Source organism: Pelobates fuscus, chromosome 4, assembly GCF_036172605.1.
Source record: "Pelobates fuscus isolate aPelFus1 chromosome 4, aPelFus1.pri, whole genome shotgun sequence".
Classification (NCBI taxonomy): Eukaryota; Metazoa; Chordata; class Amphibia; order Anura; family Pelobatidae; genus Pelobates; species Pelobates fuscus.
Genome location: NC_086320.1, coordinates 140,338,610 through 140,364,259, shown reverse-complemented (window position 1 = coordinate 140,364,259; position 25,650 = coordinate 140,338,610).

Sequence of the window (25,650 nt, the reverse complement as noted above, 5' to 3'; positions counted from 1 at the left end):
CTATATAAAGGAAAGTGACTAATAACAAGGGAAAGAAAAAACAATAAACCCCAACGATCCTTATGTTAGAATGGGGTTTTAATGGCCATCACGACCCACTGGGCCGAGGCCAGCAGGGGTGATCACAGGACCTCCCCTGTTGGGACATGCAGAGTCGACACTATCCAAGCTCTTCATGGGCCGGTGTGGTCTCCCCACCTTCCCACAGGCACTTTGATGCAGCCGTTGGCAAAAAAAGGAAGGAGGAGCCGGGAGGTGAGCTGGGCAATTTGGAGCATTGCCGTGGCTTATCACAGCTATGCTTTGAGGATCTCGCAAGAGGAGTGAACTCTGCCTGCAGCCAGAGGAGCTGAAGGCAGGTTAGAGCTGCTCACCTCCACCGAAGCACCGGGGCAATGTCCCTCTCCCTGAGGAAAAGGTAAAAAGGGAGTGGACATAAAGTATAGTTATGTAATTTAAAAAAAAAAAAAAAAAAAAATTAAATGATTATATACTCATATCCCCTCCCCCCCCCCCCCAATATATAGGCCCTATAACAACACAGTCACACACAGCACCCTTCACACACACACTGCACCTCTCACACACAGCACCCCTCAAAAACACACAGAGCACCCCTCAAAAACACTGCACCCCTCACATATGCACACACACACTGAGTACCCCTCACACACAGCAACACTCCAACACACAGAGCACCCCGCACAAACACAGAGCACCCCTCATAAACACAGCACTCTTCCCAAATACAGCACCTCTCACACAGACACAGAGCACCCTTCACAAACACAGCAGCCCTCACACACACACACACACACACACACACACACAGCAACCCTTAAACACACAAAACACCCCTCACACACACACACAGAGCACCCTTCACAAACACAGCAGCCGTCACACACACCAACCCTCACACACAGGTCTCCTCTCACAAACACAGCACCCCTCACACACACAGAGCACCACTCACAAACACAGCGCCCTAAACACACACACAGCACCCCCCCCCCACACACACACACACGCACACACAGCACCCCTCTCACACACACTCAGCACCCATCACACACTGCAACCCACTCTCACACACACATACACACACACACCGCACCCCTCTCACACACACCGCACCCCTCTCACACACACTGCATCCCTCACAAACACACACTGCACCAGTCACATACACACATTGCAGTCATATACACTGCACCTCTCAACTCACTACATCCCTTATACACACACTATGCCTTCCCTATGCACACAAAAACACTTTGTTTCCTAAACACACTACGTCACCTATACTCACACATTACAGCACTTATATGCACACACTCTACAGCCCCTAGCCACACACATTACACCACAAACACAAGACAACAGAAACTGATCTGTTAACACAAAACACAACTTTACAATCAGCTCTCTGTACTGTGAGGGGAGCGTGCTGGTCATTGATCAAGACACAACAGCTTCACCCCGCCTCTGACCCCACCCCTCCCCACTGGGCCACTGTGACTAAAAATGCCAAGGGCAAATTTTTGATAATATAGAGGTTCCCTAGTTGTTCCTTTCCTCATATCCTGTGCTGCAGAAGGACATAATTCCAGCCAATCAAATGTGCCCTGTAGCAAGCTATGGCAGAGCAGAAGTTGTAGTGTTGTAACACCATCAAGCTAGATGTATTTTTTTTTCTCTGTGCAGTAATTTTTGGGAATTTGGGTAATGATTTTTTGTTTTTTTATTCATTTTTAGATGATGGCCTGAAAAAGACAGACTATAATAATGTGGTGGACATTGGCAATAGTGGATTAGGTATAAGAAAAAAGGGTGGTTAAACGGGTGTTTTTTTTCTAGCTGTTATAGAAATATAACCCTCATTGATGTTATCTACTCATCAGACACAAATCCAGGGTTATTCATTACATGATAAATCAAAGTGAATTTTAAAATTTAATGTCAAAAAAGCCAACCTGGAAAAAATCCTCTGTTACCTTAGCTTTCATTATGGCTACTCTGGCTACTGTTATTGAAAATAACTTTGAAAAAAAAATCAGGTACTCCAAAATACTGGCTCCTACAAAAGAGGAACATAAGCAGAGAAAAGAGGAACATAAGTATTTAGACCCAAAATAGAAGAGTTCAGGAAGTGTGAAAATGCATGGTTTGGCTAACAGAGATGGGAGTTGATTTCCAAGCATGATGCTGTAAGAAATAATTAGCATAATTCATATTATGTGTTAAACTGATAGTAACAGGCAGCATAATAGATTGTTCATAGTTAACAGAAAATGCCTTGGGGGCACAGAATCCTTGGAAGGAGAGGAGTAGAATGTTGAATGTTGAGTGGAATGTAGGGAGTGAAGGATAAGGGTCACTGGCATTGAGGAAGTTGGTGTTAGATAAAAAGAAGAGTAACTTCAAAAATTGAAAAGCGTGGAAGATAACATAGGCAGTGAAGTACTCAGGGTCATATTAACATTAAAGGCTATCCTGGATGGATAGTGAAGAAAAAAAAGCAATATTTGCCTTTGGTGGACTTAGGAAAAATATTAAAATGGTCATCCTCAGAGCTTTTCTGTTTGACTATCATCTGGTTCTGCTGCACGACTTCTTCTCTTAGCAAAACTGTTAGCGTCCACATCTGTGCAAGTCAACATCAGCTATTTTCACTACCATCTGCTGCTTAAATTCTTTCAAACTAACTCAAATTAAAACCAGGTTTGTAGACTTTCTACCTGCTGTGACATTTACATCCATCTGAAAAATGTTCATTTGTTCTCTTGATAGGACACTTATATGTACGCGTTTGAAATTGAAATTGCTCATCTTGGTAAGGCAGTGCCATCAGTGTGATCCAATAACTGCTTCTAACACATCTAAATAAACTGAGATGGCTACTATGGATGTCCACGGATATCTATAAAACGTTAGTTATCAAATAACCTGCATGACGTAACCCGTTACTAACTGCTGTTCTGTGTCCTACCATTTACTGATTATTTCAAAGCAATATAGAATTGAAGATTATATTAGCTTTAGTGTACTAATAATCTTAATTTTAGTAATGACAGGAGGCTTCATATTTGCATATCTTTCTTTACTGAAAACTCCAGCAGCATAGAAACAGTAACAACCAATCAAAGAAAAGATATGCTGCCCATAAAAGGGCCTGTCTATGACATCATTTCCTCTTTCTTTGAGGCGAAAAAAATTATAACAGTCAATACACGAAAACACTAATACAGATTAACAATTCAATAACATATAAGGAGAAAAAACTTTGGTAGATCCATGATGCGACGGAGTGGAAGGCGATTCTTCGTCCCATAAGATGGATGTTCACGCTGAAAGAAAAAGAAAAGGGTGAAAGGTTTCTGGCGTGGCGGCATGTCCGCATATCATAACCATTGCATATTTGAACATAAAATATCACAAGATGCATAGTCTTATACCTAAACATAGGACATCAAAAATCAGGACGTGAGAGAACATAACAATCACAATCAAAATTTAATGCAAGCTGATAAAATTATATAATCCATTCGAATAACAACTAACGTATCTAATATGCTAACATATACAGCAAAAAACCTGCATGCTTACCTGAGCACTAGGACCTAATCCTGAAACTTAAATAGTCTGGGTGGGAAAAAAGAACTCTAGGGTGGGAAATATTCGCCTCCTGTCATTACTAAAATTAAGATTATTAGTACACTAAAGCTAATATAATCTTCAATTTTACCACATGACAGGAGGCTTCATATTTGCATTTTTAAAGCTTAGGCCTAACCAGTGTGAAGGAAGCATGCGAAACATGGCGGAAGTAGAATGTCCGAAAAGTACTTTCCCTAGACCAGTCCGCACAACGCATAATGTCGACCAGGGAGGCGCCTGCCAAGAAAGCTCGGGATGCCGCCGCCCCCCTGACCGAATGCGCTCCAAAGCTAGATTCGATTCCCGCCAGCTGTAGTAACCAGCGAACCCATCTGGCCAGGGTGGTCGTAGACACTGGGCCGTGAGGCTTCACGTAGGAGATCAGCAGTTGACCCGTCAGGGAGCGCCGGAGGGTGGCTGTGATTTCTACGTATCTCCTAAGTGTCTTGACAACGCACAGTTTGGAGTCAGATTCAAAATAAGGGTAGGATACAGAGGATGTATCTGATTTAGTCCGTCTTCCAATGGAAAAAGTGACTCCCTCTGGAGTGAGAGAGAAACCGTCCACGTCAAAGGCCCTAATGTCAGACACCCGTCGGAAACAGACGAGGCATAGCAAAAGGGCCAGTTTTGCTGAGAGTTGTTTCAGAGATAGAAACGGGTTGTCCGGCCAACCTCTCAGGAAATCCAGCACTCCATTCACTTGCCAGAGGTTGGAGTATTTGGGTGCTGGGGGTCTCGTCAGTCTGGCACCTCGCAGTAGACGACATACCAGTGGGTCTTGACCCACCGGTCTGCCTTGTACTGGGATGTGTGCCGCTGAGATGGCCGATCTGATCACGTTAAGGGATCTGAACGATCTACCTGTCGAGAAGAGATGAGCAAGGTAGTTGAGTATCAGCGGGACAGGAGCAGTAAAGGGATCGGAATCCCTTTCCACGCACCAATCACTCCAGGCTGACTATGCGGAGATGTAACATCTCCTGGTGCCCGGAGCCAAGTGAATCCCAAAGGAGGTCTTTAGTAGATTGCGATAGGCCGTGGACTGACCAGGAACCCCTGAAATCGTCCAAGCCACTAGTTCCAGTTGTCCTTCCAGGACGAGGGGGTGAGGTTCCCCTCGAGGTCCCGACAGAAGGAGTGTGAAAGTCGGAAGCAGAACGGGATTGTCGTGGGACATCTCCAGGAGGTCCGGGAACCACGGTTGACTCTGCCAGAGGGGCGTTATGAGCAGGATCGAAGTCCTGTGGGTGCGTAAGTACCGTAGTACTCGTGGAATCATCGAGAATGGAGGGAAGGTGTAGGCTCCGTGTGAGGGCCAGTCCTGGAGGAATGCGTCTGCCGCTTCGCCCATCGGGTCCGGAAGCCAGCTGTAGTATCTCCGTAGTTGGTGGTTGGTCCTTGAGATGAACAGATCTATTGATAGCAGACCCATCCGTTGTCGCAGTGTCTGAAATACCTCCCTGTTGAGCGTCCAATCGCTGGTGTCTCTCCAGTGCCGGGAGAACCAGTCTGCTGTCAGGTTGGAGACCCCTGGGAGATATTCCGCCTGTATCGTGATGTTCCTCCGTATGCAGAAGCTGTAAATGTCCTTCGTAGCTTCGGTCAGGTCTTTGGACCTCGCTCCGCCCAGGCGGTTGATGTATTGCACCGCTGAGATGTTGTCCATGCGGAGTAGGATACAGCAATTCGACTTGTCTTTGGCCAGACTGCGTATGGCGAAGGAACCCGCAATCAACTCCAGGCAGTTGATGTGTAGGTCGGTCTCCTCTCCTCGCCATGGGCCCCCCGTGGAGGCCTCTGAGCAGTTGGCGCATCCCCTGATCATCCATAAAGACACCATCTCCGGACAGATCGGAGGTGTGGCTGTCGTCGGCCTCTTTATCCAAAAAGGTCTCCTTGACATAAGCCGAAGAAGTGGGCGGTAGGTCTTGCCATTCCTCGTCGTCCGAGGGAGAGCCGTCCCTTTGCCATTCGTCCACCACATTCAGGGGGTGTGGGCCATAGGCATCGTCCTCGTCCGAGGATAGGGGTGCGAAGGGTGCGGGTTGTCGGTCCGCGCTCTTGACCCGTTTGACGGGCATCTTGCCTTTCGCCTCGGCGGAGGGGGGCTCGAAGTCTTTCTGAGCCTCTTGGCCTTGGACACCTCTGAGCCCGACGCTTCCATGCGTTCTGGAGGGCTAGCGTCACCATGGCTGTGGGGGAGGGCTCGCAAGAGGGCCTTTTCCACAGAAGCCGCTACGGCGGCATTGATCATGACCTGAAAGTCCGGATTGTTTTGTGTATCTTCCATGATCCGATGTATCGTAAAACCTGTGGGGCGAGAACAAGGTTCAGTGGAGAGAACCGTGGTGGTTTATCGTATGCAAATATAGACAATATAGTCGGGTCCCGCTACGACCGGGGCTACCCGGCGTAGGGGTAGTATGTATAGAAGGCTTTTATGCACGTAATCTTATCCAGAGGGGCTAAATTTTCTAGAATTAGGTAAGCCCTCGTGCATATTCTCGGGGTTCACCCCGGGTGATGTGCCGTGGAAACCAGAGGACACCCACATCAACCAAAAAAAGTGGGCCGTATTGCCCTGCATGCGTATCTGGGGGGTCACCCCAGGTGGTGTGCCATGCAAAAATACCCAGAGGACACCCACATAAATTTCACCCTTGGGTGCAGTAATGAGTATGACCCTGTGTAGGGTAATCATATGCAAATACCCTGACCGGGTAAAGTAATACCACCAAAATCCCCTGAGGGATGCAAATATAGCATATGTCTCTTTAAATTGTTATATATCCTGTGTAAGGACAATGCAAACTTATATGATAAAGAGCCTTCAAATACATGTGTATATATATGCATGCATCTTTTCCTTACCTCACTGGGGCAGATATACTGAGTAAAAAACGAAAAATAAACTTCTCCCGTCTGGGGTAGAATAGTGAACCTGATTTTCCCTGCCTTTAAATGAAGGTGGCTAGGGAAGAGGTCGGGGAAGCACCCAGAGGGCAATCCCGGTATCATGGCGGCGGTCGGGTGATTACCAGACCGCCGTGAAGGAGAGAGACGGCCGCCGCGGATCTCGCGATATGCGAGATCCAAGATGGCCGCCGGCCGCGTGAGGAATGGGTTCCCGCTCGCGGCCGCGAGCGAGATGCCGAACGCGGTAACACTAAAAGAACACAAAAGTACACCCCGGCTACCCTCCATCCGTCCCCACCAGTCCCTGTGCGACCAAAAAAGGGCAGGTCCGCGCGGTGAGCGAGGTACGGGAAGCCGCGCCGCCCGCGGATCGCCGAGAAAAGTGAAAGAACTTAGAGCAAAGTAACAGGGACAGTCAGATATAGAGAGGGGGAGAACGGGTACAAGTAGTCAGGGCAATAGTAATGTTAAACTAGAATAAACAGTACACAATAATGAATATCAAGATAAATAAAACGTAAATGAAGCAGTAGGAAAAATTACTCTGACCTGTTGATGGCTGGAGCAGCAAAGAAAGAGGAAATGATGTCATAGACAGGTCCTTTTATGGGCAGCATATCTTTTCTTTGATTGGTTGTTACTGTTTCTATGCTGCTGGAGTTTTCAGTAAAGAAAGATATGCAAATATGAAGCCTCCTGTCATGTGGTAAAATCATGTATTTTTCTGTACTTATTGGCATGAATAAAAATAATAAAATGGAGAACATCACTGAAGCTGTTTTATTTTATAGTGTTTAATGTGTTCTACTGGACATCAGCAGCATATGTATGTTGAATAATCATTTATTTTACATTTTCAATGTAGATATTTCCCTTGTTCTTCTTCAGCACAGGATATGGGGAAAGGAGCAAGCAGGAAGCAAGTTTTTATATTATCAACCCCCATTTTAACACAAGAATCATTGGGGTTTATTGCATTCTCTGTTTTATTTAAACATCACGTCTTCCTCGTTTCTCTTTCTCCCAGTCACTCCTCACATTTTTCCTTTTCACTGTCCATCAGCTATTCAAAACTTTGCTTGTTTCTATTTTTAAAAAAATATATATTTTTTTTTTACTTTGAATGCATTATTTTTTTTTTTTTTTTTAGAAAATTATGTACAAACACACCGTACAATTAAAATAGTATGCAGTCTCTACTGCCACCATTTGTTCTGTTTTGTGAAGTTGTTTTCATTATAAGCATTAGATGTGTGAGGTGATAACTTTTTTTTTGTTTTTTTGCATTAATCAATACACTTTTAAAATGTGTTTTATACTTTGTCCTAAATAATTATTTTAGATACAATTAATTTAAGGGTGTTAAAAAGCAGCTAACCAGATATTTTCTTAGTACAACTCTTGTAACTGCCAAATTAGAAGATTGCAGCAATTTAAGGGAGTCACTTTCATGTTAATTAAGAAGAGGCCTCCACCTTTATACTGTGAGCACATTTGGGCAGAGCCCTCTTCACCTACTGTTCCCATATGTCATACGTGTTTTGTTAGAATGAAATGTTTGTCTTGTTCACCTATTGTAGAGCACTGTGGAATATGTTGGTGCTATATAAATAATTGACATTGTAAAACTTATAAGCTTTCCAAATAGACTGAAACATAGCTTAACCATAAACAAAATGCACAAAGGCCACAGGCAGCCCTCCATAAACACAACACACCACAAGCAGCTACCTCACACACACACATACGGTCCAAGCCCAGAGTCATGATCACAGAGACATACATTCCCACACAATGATACTCTCTGTCAGACACACACTCCCAGGCACAGGCAGACAAGGACAGACACAGTCAGAAATACACAGAGCCAGATACATATTGTTACTGTACATCTGTATTTGTCAATGTTTGTGTCTCTCAGCATCATTGTGTTTGTTTGTTTGAGTGTATGCATGTTCATGTATCAGAGTGTATATGTGTGCATGTAACAATGTGTATGTGTGTGTCTATGGCTGCAATGTGAGGGTGGTATACCACACATGGGGAAACAAGAATAAAGAACATGTAGGATAATATATATGTAAAACACTAATGACCGTGTCTACATTAGTAAAGATTAGAGGGCATAATATCTCATCTCTCCCAAACATCTAACTTGCCAATACTTGTTCAATAATGTCTATAGTGTGGGTTGAGGTGTCCTTCCCAATGAGGTAGATAACTGCCACGTGGGAGTTACTGGCTAGCCTACGCTTATGCGCTAATATATAAATAACCACATTTAAAACTCTTACTTTACTTGCTACTTTTTGTACGAAAGTTTCATACCACTTTCTGCTCACTATGCTATGTGTATAACTTCACTATTTATGCTTGCAAGCTGACAAGTGAAGTGAGATCTATATAAAGATTTTTTTTTTTAAAAGCCACTAACGACACTGTTTTCTTATCTGTAACTTTATTATGTGGTAAAGTAATTTTTAAAAGCTTCTTATGCCAAACCAAACGTTTCATTTTTGTTTCTGTGTAAGTGCAGGGCTATGCAAACATACCCCGCAATTGAGTACAAACAATTACCATAATTGTAAATTAAAATTGGTTATTGCTAATTAATTTAATTTGCAAATGATGCCATAACTATAGTCAGGGAGCTCACAGTTCAGCGTCACATGGAACCATGACACTGCATGCCTATGAACAATGAATACAGAGACTGGGTCTGTACCCAGTACTGCAATCCTACCCTACAATATTCACACACAATGCAAATCCATTTTTTTCACTTTGGGTATTACTCGGGCCACATTTTTTAGTTTTGCCTAAGGCTTCATAAAGTCTCCAAACAGAAGAGTTTTGCCTTGTTGAAATACCTGAGCTATTTGTGTGATCCCTTTCTTGACCAAATGTTGGTGACAGAACATGGAGGATATTACCACCAGTGCGGACAGTGGAGCAATTGGTAATAGCTTACTATTGAGTTGTAGCCTGGATAGTAACAAGTCCCAAAATGCTGAAGGAAAATTTAGTTAGTGTTGAATATGGGGATGTTGCTTGGTCGTAAATAATGTATTTGGTGTCCATGGTAAGGAGATTAGTGAATGAGTAAGAGGTTGTGTGCTTTCCATGTCCACTTATGACTTGTGTAGAATAAAAACTTGCATTATGACGGTCGCTTTATAGTAACTGAAAACATATACAATCTCCATATCCCCCATCTCTGTGGGGCATGTTAGTAACGATGATATCACCGTAGTCTTTCTGTGAGACCAAATAAATAGTGAGAGTGCTGCCTATACATTGGCAAAGTATGATTTCGGAACTTGAATTCGCATGGTTCTGAAAATGTACAAGATTTTAGGGAGTATATTCATTTTGACAGAGTGATTTTTCCCTGCCCATCACAAAAATGCTGAGCCACAGGGGAACACCTCCTGCCTGATTTGATACTAAAGAGTGAGGTGATTACATTTAAATACAGTTGACTCAGTTTTAGAAATTTTTGTATGTATCAAAATCCCTATGCCAGTCAAAGAGGAATTGTTGTTGTAAAGACTGCTTAAAGTCTTTTGTCAACCCTATGGTCAGCGCATGCATTTTTATTATGTTCAACTTGTAATATAATACCTTCCCATATTCCTGTAGCAGGGATAGTACTTTGTGAATGGTAGTTGAGGGTTTGGTCAGTATAAGGAGTATGCCATCAGCAAATAACAATATTGTATGTTCCTTCTCATATACTTTAATGCCAATGATATCTTCTTGTACCCTTTAACCTTGAATCCAGGGTTGCTAAAGAGAGCACAAACAACAGGGGTGACACAGGACACCCCTGGCTGGTGCCATTTATTATAGAGAAGTACAAGGAGGTAAAACTTGCATTAAGGATCTTAGCAGCAAGTGAGCTAGAAGAGGACATAAATACCTCATATTACGGAGGTCAGGAATCCATACTTTAACAAGACTTGTCGCATAAATGTCCAGTTGAGTCGATCAAAGCCTACTTAGCGTCCAGTACCAAAATAAGGATTTTGGTTACCCCCTGTTGACATATAAGGTGGGAAATTAAGAACCTTTATCCTATTGTCTGACCCCTGTTTTGTCTTTCACAAATCTGGACTTTTTATTGTGGATAGGTTTGGGGAGGAGAGGGGGTTATCTATTTGCTATTAGTTAAGCTAATTTTGTAATATTTTGATAGTTTTTGATATATATATATATATTTTTATATTTTAATATTTAGAAAAAAATCATTTTAAATGTTAAGCCAATTTTTTTTTTTATCATTTGAAAAGCTTTTCCAAATACATAACATTTTTGGAAAAGCTTATCCAACAATAATAAAGAGGCCAAAGTACAGTTGTGCTCAAAAGTTTGCATACCCTTGGAGAATTGGTAATATATGTACCATTTTTAAAGATAACATGAGTGAGCTCATCTTTAAATAGCAGTGGCTGTCAAAGCCGATTTCTCATTGCAATGCATATGTGGCCGTTACTTGCATGTTTTAAGTGTAGTCCTGGGAGAAGAGGTAGGGGCTGGAGTTAATTTGTGCTACACGCAGAAAAATATTCCATATATTGTTGTGATTTGTGGAACCTACTGTTCTATTATAAGTCAACTTTTAACACATACAGAGAAAAATAAAACGTTCAAAGTTCTGATCAAGGCCCAGAGTGCAGAAAAAGATAGCATTTCTGCCTGTAGTTAACAAAACAATGACTTGTTTATAACAGAGATAATGCATAGAAACAAATCCAAATAATATTTGTTTATAAGTGAGAAAATAATACGGACAAATAGAGAAATATAAAAGTGAATACTGTGCCATCCCACACACAATATAACAGCAAAGAATACTTGACCTATGCTGTTTATTTACTATTACATTGTGTTTCAAGACCTTGCCTTGGTCTCTTGAATATACAGTTGTGCTCAAAAGTTTGCACATCCTTGTAAAATTGGTAATATATGTAACATTTTTAAAGAAAACATGAGTGAGCAGGCAAAACACATTTTCTTTATTTCTTATGCGATTCATATTCAACTGTAGGTTAGAACAGAATGGCACAATCATAAAACAAAACATGGCAACAAAGAAAAAAAATGAAATTACCCCTGTTCAAAAGTCTGCATACCGTTAGTTCTTAATTCTTAGTATTGCCCCCTTCAGCATCAATGACAGTAGTCTTTTGTAAAAGTTGTCTAGGAGGCCTCTAATTCTTGCAGGTGGTATAACTGTCCATTCGTCTTGGCAAAATGCCTCCAGGTCATGCAAAGTCTTTGGTCGTCTTAAATGAATCGCACATTTGAGATCTCTCCAGAGTGGCTCAATGATATTAAGATCTGGAGACTGTGATGGCCACTCCAGAACCTTCACTTTTTTCTGCTGTAACCACTGGAGGGTCAACTTGGCCTTGTGCTTAGGGTCATTGTCATGATGGAAAGTCCAAGAGCATCCCATGCTCGTGCAGAAGAATGCAAATTATCTGCAAGTATTTTATAATAACATGCTGCATTCATCTTGCCATCAATTTTCACAACACCTACAAAAACATTAGTGAGCCACCACCATGCTTCACAGTGCTGATGGTATTCTTTTCACTATAGGCCTTGTTGACCACTCTCCAAATATAGCGCTTATGGTTGTGACCATAAAGCTCTATTTTGATCTCACCACGCCAAATTTGAGTTTGCCAGAAGCTGTAAGGCAAGCCAAGGTGTTGCCGGGCATTTTTTAACCTGGCTTTTTTTGGCATTGGCGCAGTAAAGTCCTCTTTCAGGCAACTCGACCATGCAGCTCATCTTTGTTCAAGTATTGTCGTATTGTGCTCCTTAAAACAACCACACCGTCTTTTTCCAGAGCAGCCTGTATTTTTCTGAGGTTACCTGTGGGTTTGTCTTTGTATCCGAAACAATTCTTGTGACACTTGTGGCTGAAATCTTTCTTGGTCTACCTGACCTTGGCTTGGTATCAAGATATTCCCGAATTGTATATTTCTTAATAAGTGTTTGAACAATACTAACTGGTATTTTTTTAAATTCTTTATTTTCGTTGTGCATGAAAGAACAATCGCATATCAACAATGCCACAGCAGCATTTACAATCAATTTTGAAAACACATGTTCGTTGACTGCTTTACAGCATTCAGGTTAAACACACACAATTTTTAGGTGAACAATACACGCTAAGTACAAGCTGGGTAACTACACCTGTCATAGTGAATTAAATTGTCGATTAATAACAGTAGTTTGTGATTAATATTGAGTATCATCGCTTCATTGTCTAGACGTTTAGATTGCTGCGATTCTGCTTAATTGTGCTTAAGTGAGGGGCATGCTTTTTGTATAGTAACCGTAGGTCTCATTAGCCATAACATGCAAAACATACATTGGTTCCAACATTATTAATAACGAGTACATGCTATTCAACTTCGCCTGGCTAGTCATAAAATAGCTATTAGTGCCTCTTCATCTTGGGTGATTGAAGGGTAGTAAACTATAGGTAGTGTGTAAAAACAAGACAAATAAAACATGGTGGGCATCATTATTTATAGGCATAGGTATCTTAAGTTGTGGTGCCTAGGGTGAGACAAGCCTCTCGGCTTGTCAGGCCACTGGCCCTCTGTGGAAAGTCCAGGGTTTACCAATGCCCTGGGCTGGGGGAGCGTAGAGGTTGGCATGAAGTGTGGGCTGCTAATCAGGAGTTAACTGTGATAAGAATAAACTGTTTGATCTTTGGCTCATAGCTTGGTAGTTAGATTGTGTTATAACAAACTGCAAAGGCATCATAAAGGCAACACACTGTGGGCTATGCTGGGTATCATGCGTATATTGGAAAACCGCCTGTATCTTCCTGAGTAACTATGTCTACGCAACAATGCTGGGTTAGGTTTCTGGTAAGCCCTTCCAAATAGCTAGTACTGCTTCGCCCTCCTGAGTATCCGCTGTTAGTGTGCTGAGTTACGTTAACTGTAGGAAGGTTAGGTGTTTAGGGGTCTAGGTACACCTCCCAAGTACACAGCATTAAATACATTAGGCTAGGGTTGCAGGCTATTCTGGCATGCGTCACTATAAGATGCAGAGCAAGTCTGTCCTAATGGTCTCAGGTAGTGTGCATTAGAACTGCAGTTAGGTTTAAATATTTAGGCCAGTAGGTACAAGACTATGTAAATTAGGGTCTGCAATAGACCTTGCTATTCAGAAGTAAGTATATGACTCAAAACCAAACATAGTAAGAAACAGAGTAAACGCTATATGTCATCGGACATTCGTGAGAGTTCCAGTGGGGCAATGAGAGTTATGTGTCTGACGATACCATGCCTGGGTTAGAGTCCTATTCTTTGGGGTCAGCCGATGCCTCGACGGGGCTGGGTGAGTACCCTCTGCGCTAGGTGGTGCAGCTGGTGCGATCCCCTCAGTGTGTGGATGCTGATATCCCCTAGGCTATTCTGAGTTGCTGTGGGTGCCGGGTGTATCTCCAACCAAGCTGTGTGTCGGGTAAGGTTCGCCTGTCTGGGTCTGGGGCAGCTCCATATGCGTCTTCTTGGCGTGGTTCCCGCGCCCCTCCGCTGTACTTTCCTTGTTCGTGGTGGTCTTGCACTTCCCCTCCGTTTCCCCGCCTTGCCAGGGAGATGCAGGTATGTGAACCCCCGCCGCCTTCTAGTATCCGCTTTTTTGGGCTGTGCGTTCTGCCTCTGCCGGTTTGGGTTAGTGTCGCCCTCTTGCTGAGTCTGCCGTTGTGGTTGCGCCGCTGTTTTCCCCTGTCTAGCAACCTGTGGGGTACCTTGGTGCGGAGTCTGGAGAGTCTCCACTGGCTCTGGGCCCTTCATGTGGGCTTCCAGGGACTCCCAGAAAGCAGTGAAGATACTGTTTAGCCGCATCTCAGTTTCCCGCCATGCGTTAGCTGTGTTGGCGGTGTGGGAGGCATCCGCCATCTTGGAGGTCGCATGGACAGTAGCTTTTGGGCTCCACGGAGCCGGTTCTAGCCCATTGCTTTGCCAGGGAGTCAGTTTGGGGTAGACCGGGATGACCCCCACCGGTCCAGAGGGGGGGGAACGAGGGCTCGCAGTCTGCTTTCCAGCGTGGCCTTGCTGCTGGGGAGCGGCCGTCTCCCCTGTGCCTGCCCCGCTTGTAGGCCTCATTGTGTGCTGTGCTCGTTTCGTCGCTTGAGAGGTACCGATCTCTGCACCTCGGTGTCCTCTCTCAAGTGGTAACTTCGGGTTCTCGGTTAAGTGCCTGTGTGGCGGTTGATTTTAGTGTTAAGTGCCCGATTTAGCAGGAGCTGCTGAGATGAGCGTCTACACCGCTCTGCGGTCAGGCCCCGCCCCCCTACTAACTGGTATTTTCAAGGCTTTGGAAATCTTTTTATATCCTTTTCCATCTTTATAAAGTCCCATTACCTTGTTCCACAGGTCTTTTGACAGTTGTTTTCTGCTGCCCATGGCTCAGTATCTTGCCTGCTTAGTGCATCCACGTGAGAGCTAACAATATTATTGACTATTTATACACAGACAATAATTGCATTTTTAAAAGCCTCAGGTGTGGAAAATTAATCTTTTTTTGCATGATCAGTCATATTTTCAAAATCAATGGCAAAACGTCACCATTTCTGCCAGGGTATGCAAACTTTTGTGCACAACTGTATCTGCAAAAATTCCCATAGGCATTAATGGTGACTTTCCAAAATGTTAAATAATCTGCAAAGTCTTTCTAACAGTACTGAATCATTTGGAAAGCTTATTAAATCGAGTCTAAAACAGAGCCAAAATAAATTATGGATCCAGTCTTTGACAAATTTCTTAAGCAACAGATTACTGTTTGCAAGCACTGAATTCTATTGAACTACAAGTCAAATTGCAACTCAAGGTAAAAAAAAAATGTCCAACTCTACTATAGTCACAACTGTACGTTAACATACATTTAGCAGTTTATAATTTGGTGTTTTAATTAATAAACTCCACGAGTTTAATTAAGCCAAAATAGCAGATATGTTTAAAGAGTGAATATTTTGGACTAACATTCCCTAATAGTTCGGTACATATCAATAAGTAAATTAAACTTATAGTTTTACAATTGTAAAGCTATATGCAAAGTAAGGAAAATAAACGTTATTTGAAATAATTATAATTCCATCACATTCCAGACATAACATTTATCATATGAATGCCCCTAATACACTTTCAATGCTATTCACTAAATGTCAATAGTAAGGCATTTGAAATTTAAGACAATAATAGCTAAGTTGGAAACATAACGGACTGTAACTTTCTTTTACATTATTTTTTCGAATTTGGCTATTCTGGCCTAAAACCTTTCCTGGTGGATTCCTGACTATGCACAGTTTAGTGAATAGCATTATAAAGAGCAATTGAAAAGATGGTTTTAGTTTAATAAACAGCTTGTATTTTATATGTGTTATGCATTCTATATTATATGTTTGAGACTTTCCTTAGAAATAGAAGCATTTAATTTTCATTTTTCTTCTTACGGAAAACATCTGACATCTCTACCAAGTATTTAAAGCTGTGACATCTCATGGTTTATAATTTATGGTCTACTGGTTGAAGAAGCTATTTTCGTAGATTCCCTTTAAGCATTCAAATAATTAGGATTTTTATTATTTCTTTATTTTATATATATATATATATATATATATATAAAATACTGTCTCATAAACAAGCTCATATCATTCTGCTGCATTGAAAAAAATATATAATATACAGTACATATTCGCTGAAAAAAAATACATAAAACATAGTTTTGTATTGCAGAGATTTAATTGGCTGGCCATAAAACTAGACACTCTCAAATTTCAAGAAAGCCTTAATCTTTAACCCAATAAAACAGAGGACCTTTAAGTGGCAAAGCAAGCAGGTACCTGTAGTACTAAAATGATGGCTGCCTGCGTATCTGAACATGCACATTCTGGTTTGCATAACTGTGAAAAGAGTAATCCCTCTTTTACAGTGTTACCAAATCACTTATCTTGTTGGATTTAAAGCAATGAAGTATATGCCTGGTGTAATGTACGTTTCTTTCTAGGCAGTGACCATAAAATAATTAGAATCACTGCACTATTCATACATTCTGCAATCTAGTTACAAAGTTTCTGTTCAGGTAAATGAATGAGCAGTAGAATTTCAGATTTGGTTTGTATGGAACTGCGATTAATCTGAATTTGAGCCGATGCAGAGATTGTCCAAGTTTACCTTTAATTTGCCATATTGCCCATTTACTAAATAAATTACTCTCTGCATGTACAAGTGGATGTTTGTTTGTTTTTTTTTTTTTGGGGGGGGGGGGGGGGTTGTGATTCAGAGTTTTATTTGTGGTGCCAGAAAAAGGGGTAATGGAATGGATAAAAAGTTGTTTCTTTATATTTTTGTAGGGGCAAATAAGCAACTTAGTTTGCCATGATGAACAAGATTTCTGCCCAACAATGTGGGCTATATATCCTGTCCAATCAAGAGATGGTTTGGGTATAGCCACTAAATGGTGATATAATTCACAGATCAAATGACAACTGACCAAGAGAGGGAACAAATAGCAGTAAAACCATCTGTATGTATTCTTCCAGACACTTTGACTGTAGCTATTGAAGAAGAGACCCATTAGTATGTTTATCATTGCTTTTCCATGTGTGTGGAGATAACCTGTGTCACGTTTGAGAGATAGGGGATAGCCTGTTTCATTCATACTAGTGTGAGACTGGTCTTTATATCAGTGCTGCCACCTAACATACATTTTGAATATATCCTTTTTTAGTTAATAGATTGTATAAATGTTTTTGGGGTTTTTTTTTAGGGGAGGTGTGTTCTTCAGTAAAAAGTTTTGCTTTTTTTTAAAGTTCCAATTCCTTTTGCCTAGCTGAAGCCACAGTGACAGGCAGACAAACTTTGAGTAGCAGAAAGCTGTTCCATTCATCCCATGAGAGTAATGGTGACAGTTAGTGCTGTGCCTACTGCTAGTAGAAACTGCCAATTAGCACCAACTTGGAAACACAAATGTACAGTTTGACATTTAAAAAAAAAAAAAATTGGAGGGGGGGGGGGGTTTACTCAGTTAAAGGTAAAAATAACTACTAATTTTGTCTAGCTATTTCCACCATGGCATTCACACAGACTTTGAGTGGGAGACAGTGGGAGCATTGAAAGGGGGGTGGGGAGGGGGATTGCTGACCCGGGTTAGAGCTCCAGCTGTGTCCCCCCAAAAGCCCCCTGGTCGAAATTTTGCCATTTATTACTGTTAGCACTGGGAACTCATGGATAACAATAGTACATGTAAAAAATACCCTTCTCTTTCTTCCCTCTACTAAGTAGTGTGGTCAAGCAGCATCACCCAGGTCCAGACATCAGCACAGCTCCTGTGAGCTTGCAAGAGAAAATACACTGGACCAACAAGGAAGGTAACCAGAGACTGGAGGAGATATAATAAGATTTTATAAGATTAGAAAAATACATGAATATATTAATAAAAGAATAAAAAAAAATGTGTCCGTGTAATACCATCAATATTCAAATGACCTCACAATGCTTTGCCATGTGAAATCGCTTCTTAGTTGAAAGGAACACTATAGTCACCAGAACAACTACAGCTTATTGCATTTGTTCTGGTGAGTAGAATCATTACCTTCAGGCGTTTTGCTGTAAACACAGTCTTTTCCTGTCCTAATGTGTTTTACACCCCACCTCCTATAGAATGTAAGCTCGATTGAGCAGGGTCCTCTTCAACCTATTGTTCCCGTAAGTTCTTTGTAATTGTCCTATTTATAGTTAAATCCCCCTCTCATAATATTGTAAAGCGTTACGGAATCTGTTGGTGCTATATAAATGGCAATAATAAATAAATAATAAATAATTTTCAGAGAAAATGCAGTATTTACATTACAACCTAGTGATAACGTCACTGGACACTCCTTAGATGACTTCTAGAGCTGCTTCCCATCTCAGTCTTGCCTAGTGTGCATCACAACATATCAGTATCTCCTCCCTCTGCATGCAGACACTGAATGTTCCTCATCCAGATTCATTGATTCAATTCATCTCTATGAGGAGATGCTGATTGGCCAGGGCCGTGTTTGAATGCTGCTGGCTCTGCCCCTGATCTGCCACTTTCACAGTCTCAGCCAAGCCTATGAGGAAGTATTGTGATTGGCTCAGAAAATCTGATGATGTCAGCAGACATCTTGCTATTCTGAGGCAGACAGGGGCAGAGCCAGCAGCTTCAGACTTGAATACAAGTAAGATTTTACTATATTTAGGGAGGCAAGAGAGGGCCGGGGGGGGGGGGGGAGGGGGCCTAGATGGTGGTTTTAACAGTATAGGGTATAGTATAGGGTCAGTGCTCCTCTAATTAAACTATTTTTCTCATTGACATCCTGTCAAAGACACTGACTGGGAGAAAAAAAAATAATGCTAAGAAATCTTGTCTGAAGTCAGTTGTGTTCACGAATAAGAATGAATTCAGGAACTTTTTTAGGTTACTGCATTCATTCCACAAGAAATTATAGTAGGAAAATTCCTAAAAGATCAATTCATAAAAATAAAAATAAAGAAACAGTGAATATCTAGCAAATTGCAAATGCAAGTTTTAACTAATCAGTAAGATTGTTAGTTTTATTCCCATTGCAAATTTTTGATCCAAAAGAAGGCAAGAAACATTTGTATCCATTTCCATTTATGTCACTAAAAGGGGAAAAATCCTTCTGGACTCTATAAAGACAATCAGATTTCTTCTTGGATCAGCAACCTGTTTACATACATATCAGTTAAATCCTTAAATATTAAGTTTATGCAAAAAAAATAAAAAATACCAGTTTCTTTAAATGTATCTATATAATCTGGCAACACAATCTCTTTAGGCAGATAATTGCACATATTTATTGTTCTAACTGTAAAGAACCCTTTCCTCTGCTGTAAGCGAAAACACATACTGACCCTGTATATATTAGTATAGTGCTATCATATCCCCTCTGAAGCTCCTTTTTTTTTTGTAAAGAAAACAATTCTAGTTTTTCTAGCCTTTCCTCAGAGCTAATGTTTTCCATCCCCCTTACTAGTTTTGTAGCTCGCTTCTGCACTTTTTCTAGTTCTGTAATACCCTTCTTTAAAATTGGTTTCAAAACTTTGCTCAGCCTATTCAGGGCAAATTCAATTATTTGTAAAGAGTTAAAATTATATTTGGACCATAAATCAAAATCCCTTTTAATACACAAAATCACCTTACTAGGTTTTGCAATGGCAGACCAACATTGCATACTTTTGCCTAGTTTGTAATCTATAATTATTCCCAAGTCCTTTTAATTTAATGTTATCCCTAACTCAACCCAATTTAATGTATAGGAGGCACGTGGGTTTCTTGTTCCAAAATTTATGACTTTGCATTTATCTGTATTGAATCTCACTTGCCACTTGCCTGCCCAGTTTATCAATCTATCCAAATCCCTCTGTAGAATGGTTAAATCATGTGGACTGTATTTTCTGATTTAATATTTGTCCTCTGCAAACACAGAAAAATTACTTTCAATGCTAATTTATAAATAGATTAAAGAGAAGAGGACCCAGGACTGAATCCTGAGGCACTCCACTTACCACTTTTGTCCAATTTGAACATTTTCCATTCACAACTACTTTCTGTACTTTATATTTAAGCAAGTGTTCTATCTAAGAATACATTCTTTTGTCTAAACCAACGGATTCCTGTTTTATTAGTATTTTTGTGCCTGGAACTGTTTCAAATACGTTAGCAAATACAAGTAGATCACTTCTACTGAAACATCCTAATCTATATATATTCTCCTAGATTCTTCATCGAATGCAATTAAGTTAGTTTGGCATGACCTGTCTTTCATAAACTTATGTTGATTACTGATAATTATATTTTTGTTCAAAATGTATTCTTGAATATTATCCTTTAAAGGGATACTGTAGGCACCCAGACCACTTTAGCTAATTGAAGTGGTCTGGGTGCAAACACCCATCCAGAGGCGTAACTAGAAACCACAGGGCCCAGTGCAAAAAGTGCCCTGGGGTCCCCCATGTATTTTCCCCCGCCCCTCTATCTGTATAACACATACAGATACATAAATGGACACACATGCTAATACACATACACACAGAATGACACACATTCAGATACACAGAATTACACTTCTATAGATACAAACACTGACATACATACAGACAGAGACAAACAGATACACATATAGACACACATGCAGAAACAGATACACATAGAGACATACATATACACATATAGACACATTCTGAGAGATACACATATAGACACGCATGCAGATACACAGGCACACTTAATGACAAACAATCAGATACACATACAGACAAACAGATACACAGACAAAGAGATACACATACAGACCCACATCCAGACAGACAGATATACACACACATACATACATACAGACATACACACACAGACATGCAGACACACACACAGACATACAGACACACACACACAGATATACTGATACAGACATTCTCTCACACACACACGCAAAGCTGGGAGGAAGTGACGGCTTCAGGAAATCCCTAGGAAATCCATTGCCATCGGGTGGCCCCAAGAGCATGGGCCACCTGATGGGACACCTCGATGCGGCCCCAGCGTCCCCAGCGGTCCCAGCGTTTTTTCCGCGTGACCACAAAGCCGGCAGGCACCGTAGTCACAGGGATCGACATGGCGGTTGGGCCCCCTAGAGTGACGACGGGCCCAGTCGCAGCTGCGAATCCTGTGACTGCGGTAGTTCCGCCACTGCTCCCATCACCCTTAACCCTAGAGCGGTAATTATTGCAGTTTTTATAAACTGCAATAATTTCCTGCTAGGGTTATCTCCTCCTCTAGTGGCTGTCTACCAGACAGCCACTAGAGGGACTTCTGGGTGGATAGGCGACTTTTGGTCACTGAAATCCCTTAAGGATAGCACTTATTGATGCTTTCCGATGGGGAAATCCTAATGCGAGCGCGGCCATTGCCGCGCACGTGCATTAGGTCTCCCCTGCCGCCGTACATTGGCGGGAGAGGAGGGTTGGCGGAGCTTAACCCCTTCTGCACCACGGGGGCAGGGGAAGCTATAGTGCCAGGAAAACGAGTTTGTTTTCCTAGCACTATAGTTTCCCTTTAACAGCCCTTCAAATAATTCCCCAATTACAGATGTTAAGCTCACAAGTCTTTAGTTTCCAATTTGAGCTTTTGAATCCTTTTTAAATATTGGCATCACATCTGCTTTTCTCCAATCCTCTGGTACAATTCCTGAAAGAAAAGAATCCTAAAAAAATTAAAAACAGTGGTATGGGGCAAATAACCGTCGGAGTCCGGAGAAAACTACTCCCTACTCACCCCAGACCATGGGGAAAAAAACTAAGAAGCACAGACCAGATCCGGGCTCCGGATCCAAAGATATCGGCGCTTACATGCGCCCGGCCAAGATGGCGCCGGCTGAGGCCTACACCTCGCAGTCCTCGGACGAAGATAGCATGCCAGACCCCCTGCCTGCACATCATAAGGTACAGTGTCAGCCCCTGCAGACATCAGAATTAGGCGACCTGGCACCATCCACAAAAGCTGATATTAAAGCTATGATGCAGGAAATCAGGGCAATGTTTGACGCCGATATGGCGCTTGTTAGGGGGGACATTACCACGCTTGCAGGCAGGGTAACCTCAACAGAGGAGGCTGTCAGAAGCACCAAGGTGGCACAAACTGCTACAGAAGCAACATTAGGATCCCTACAGAAACAGTGCAATACATTAACAGCACAATTAGCAGGCATGGAAGATAAAGCTAAGGCACGGAATGTGCGTATAAGGGGGGCACCTGAATCAATCAACGCAGGAGAATTATCACATTACTGCAGACGGCTTATAGCCACGCTGCTGCTCCCAAAACAGCCGAAACAGGTCAGAATAGACTCTTGCTTCCGTCTCCCTAAGGCCGCAAAAGCACCACAGGATGCCCCACGGGATGTGCTGCTTAAACTAGTTCGGGACTCAGACCGAGGGGCCCTTATGACTGCCACAAGAGACACCCCCACGATCTCCTTTGAAGGCGCAAGCTTAACGCTATACAGAGACTTATCAAGACATACTATCATGTGGCGCAGATCATTCCACCGCATCACGCAGCACCTCCGAGAGAACTCCATCCCATATAAATGGGGTCCCCACAAGCTGATGGTAGACCGTGCTGGTAAGATGCACCTCCTGACAAGGGTTTCAGAAGCTCCACACTTCTTCCAAACACGGGGCCTTTCAGCGCCGGTGAACAACACGGACTCACAGTGGAACGTCGCAGACATCACACCCTTTGTGCCCAGAGGACTGAGGGCTGCAGACCTACCGACATGAACCGAGCAGATACCCACTTCTAAGACACGTCATACAGGACTTTGCAATATGCACTACAATACCCAGTTGAAGGCCGGGCAGGCCCGTAGCATATACCGGCTCCTAAACACACCTATGGGACTCTCTGCTATATTTTTTTTTTTTTTTTGTCAATCATTTTTTATTGATGTACAGAATCGGTGGGGTACAGAAAGAAGATTGGGATACAGTACATATTATACATAGCAGGTGTAGTCTAGTACATTGCATATCAACCCCAGTCTCTCATAGATCATATAATGCAATAAACATTTGGAGCTAAAACGCAGTAATATGTCTTAATATTGAGTTCGGCCGATCTCTCGGTTGAGGGATCATTTAGCTGTTCGTTATCCTAGGTTCTTTCTTTTTTCTTTTATGTTCTCCTATGTTAGTGTCTTTCCTTCCCCTCTCCTCCCATTCCCACCTCTCCCCCCTCCCCCTCATTCCCCTCCCGTATCCACTCCCCCTCTCAGCTCCTTCCTCCTCCATTCCCCCTCTCCCTTCCATAGAAAGTGCCATCCCTGTGGAGTAATGCGTTCATGTGTGGTAGTGACCGAGGCCGCGTGTGCAGGGGTAGATTTTGCGTTCAGGTGATTAGTGAGCAGCTTGTGTGTAGGACTAGTGTTCTTCCCCGTGATCCAACCCCTCCCCTCCCCCCCCCTTGGGGGGGAGGGGGGGAGGGGATGCCGCTCCTCCGTCTGTTCGGGCAAGAGTGCACCCATGATGAGAGATCTCGCCACGGCCCGAGCGTGCCACAGGTGAGGAGCGTTGTCAGGTGTATGTGGGTGACGACTGGGACGTGTCAAGGCCGTCTCCTGGTGCGTGTCACTACAGGGCTATGTGCGTGTTAGGTCCAGGGCGATTACCCGATAAGTTACTGTCGCTCGTCCCAGTCATCCATCCCAGGTGTCCCCACCGGGTGCACCCTGTCCCCACCGCACGGATCTCATTTTCACGTCTGCTCAGGTCATGAGCTCCCCTCTCGCTCCATATCTCCGTCTCGGCTCCACCGGGCCCCTATCCCTCCAATCGTGGGGGGGGGGGCTGGGAAGCGGGGTGGGTGAGCGGGGCCACAGAGGAAAAAAAAAAAGGGGGGGGGGAAGGAGGAAAAAGAGGAAGAAGAATACGGTGTCTCCCTAGATCTTGACGTCTAGGCGGTAGCCGTCCCTGCGGCCATGTTCTGCCTCTGGGCCATGAAGGTACACCAGGGGAGCCACGTGATGGCGCATTTGTCTCCTGTTCCGTGTAGCGATGCCGTAAGGGATTCCATACTATATATATCTTCTACCCTGGTCATCCACTGTTCCACTGTCGGTGACTCCGTCGAGCGCCATTTAAGTGGGATGAGAGACTTGGCTGCATTAAGCAGATGTTTGGTGAGGGAGCGTTTATAGGTGGCAATGGGGCGTGTGGTGTGGTGGAGTAACATTGGCAGAGGCTGCAACGGGAGTTCTGGCTCTGCTATGTTCGTGATTTTGGAGTGGATTTGTTTCCAGTACTGCTGAATTTTGGGACACGACCACCAGATGTGGATGTCTGTCCCCCCTTCGGCTCCACATCGCCAGCAGGTGTCTGGGAGCTCGCTATTCATGCGGTGTAGTCTTGCAGGGGTCCTGTACCAGTTGACCATAATTTTATAATTAAGCTCCTGGAGTTTTGAGCATACTGTGCCTTGGTGTGCGAGGACATGAATCTTCTCCCACTGTTGCTCCGTTATCGACTGTTCCGTGACTCGCTCCCAGTGGGACATGTATTTCGGTGGCGCCCGTGGTGCGGTCGTGATCATCATGGTGTAGAGGAGGGTGATCCCCTTCAGCGGTCTCTCTCTGGCTGCGCACATATGTTCGAAAGCGGTGAGCTCTCTGTGAAAACAGGTGTTTGCCTGCCGTGGCTCGGTAGTAATGTTGTATCTGGAGGTATCGGAATCTGTCCATTAATGAGGTGGTGCCTTCCAGTCCCAGCTCCCTGAGTGCCTTCAGCCCTGTCGCGGAGCATAGGTGTCTCATGTAAGTCCAGTCCACGCCCCCGAGACCCGTCACGTCTGCTGGTCGCAGGCCGTCAGCGATTTCTGGGTTATGGGTGATAGCCGTCAGGGGGCCCGGCGTCGTGGTAAGCCTGTCTGTCAGTCGGGTGGTGATCCATATCTGCATCATGGCCCGGATAAACGGGTTTCGGGTCGTGGCGAGGCATTTTAGAGGGTATCTCGTCCACACCGCGGACGGTAGTTTATGGTTCGTTTGGTCGTCTTCTAGTTTCCGCCAAATTTTGTCAGATGTTGGGACGTGCCAGTCCACCAGACGTAGTAGATGGGTTGCTCTATAGTAGTGTATTATGGATGGGAGACCCAGTCCCCCCATTCGTTTGGGTAGGGACAGGAGCGTCCCGCTAACCCTGGGCCTACTCGTTTTCCATACAAATCGTATTATATCGGTGTTGAGCGTCCGAAAGAAGGCTCTGGGTATCATGATCGGGATCGCTTGAAATAGATAGAGGAGTCTCGGGAGCAGGTTTAACTTCAGTGCATTGATTCTCCCGAACCAGGAGATACATAGGCTACCCCAGGTCGTCATATCTTTTTGCAGTGTGCGGAGGATAGGTATGACATTTTCTTGATAAAGGCGAGTCGTGAGCCAGATCCCTAAATATTTGATCTTGTCCGCGCACCATCTAAAGGGGTACTGCGTTTGAATGT